Below are 1,498 nucleotides of genomic sequence, written 5' to 3'. Positions count from 1 at the left end.
AAGGAACGCAACAAGGGGTACAGTGAGCCTTAACACCCCACAGGTGTTTGACAACTTTTTGTTAAAGTTGGATGTGTAAATTATTATTTGTTCACTAAAATGCTGGTTTTAGGAGAAAATGCCCACCATAAATTCGTAACCCCATTTCTCCTGAGTATGGAAATACTCCCATGTAAGTGTTCTGTGGGTGAACTACAATTCTCAGAAGAGAAGGAGCGCCATTGGGGTTTTGGAGAGAAAATTTGTTTGGAATAGAAGTCGGGGGCCATGTGTGTTTACAAAGCCCCCGTGGTACCAGAACAGTGGACCCCCTCACATGTGACCCAATTTTGGAAACTAAACCCCTCACAAAATGTAATGGGTGCAGTGAGCATGTACATCCCACTCGCGTTTGACAGATCTTTGGAACAGTGGGCTGTGCAAATTAAATATTTTTTTTTTCCATGGACCACTGTTCAAAAAAAATCTGTCAGACACCTGTTGGGTGTAAATGCTCACTGCACCCCTTATTACATTATTCGAGGGGTATAGTTTCCAAAATTGGGTCACATGAACACTGTTCTGGCACCATGGGGGCTTTGTAAATGCACATGGCCTTTAATTCCAGACACATTCTCTCTCCAAAAGCCCAATGGCGCTCCTTCTCTTCTGAGCATTGTAGTGCACCCGCAGAGCACTTTACGTCCAAATATGGGGTATTTATATACTCAGAAGAAATGGTGTTACAAATTTTGGGGTGTAGTTTCCAAAATGAGGTCACATGTGGGTGTTTTTTTTTTTTTTTTGCATTTATGTCAGAACCACTGTAACAATCAGCCACACCTGTGCAAATCACTTCAAATGTACATGGTGCTCTCACTCCTGAGCCTTGTTGTGTCCCTGCAGAGCATTTTACGTCCACATATGGGGTATTTCTGTACTCAGTAGAAATTGCGTTACAAATTTTGAGGGTCTTTCCTTTTACCTCTTGTGAAAATGAAAAGTATGGGGCAACACCAGCATGTAAGTGTAATAAATAAAAATAAAAAATGTTACAACATGCTGCAGTAGACCCCAACTTTACCTTTTCAGAAGGGGCAAAAGGAGAAAAAGCCCCCCAAAATTTGTAAGGAAATTTCTCCGGAGTACGGAAATACCCCATATGTGGCCCTAAACTGTTGCCTTGAAAAACAACCATGTACATTTGAGGCCTAAATTAGGTATTTGCATAGGGACGGACCCGGATGCAAGAATTAGACTTGCCTCCAATACCAAAATTACCCTATGACAGTGTTTCCCAAACAGGGTGCCTTCAGCTCTTGCAAAACTCCCAGCATGCCTGGACAGTCAATGGGAGGCTCCATTTTGGAAACACTGCCTGTCACGATCACACCCTATCGGTCCAGCCATTATGCAAGAGAGTGTGATGGTGCAAGGGTTAAAGCCACCAGACCTCTGGGTAACCACTACTAGTCCCAGCAAGTCACCAAATATTTAGAGATCAAAGACCAGAGCTGAT

Source organism: Hyla sarda, chromosome 3, assembly GCF_029499605.1.
Source record: "Hyla sarda isolate aHylSar1 chromosome 3, aHylSar1.hap1, whole genome shotgun sequence".
NCBI classification, from domain to species: Eukaryota; Metazoa; Chordata; class Amphibia; order Anura; family Hylidae; genus Hyla; species Hyla sarda.
This window is presented reverse-complemented; position numbering follows the sequence as displayed.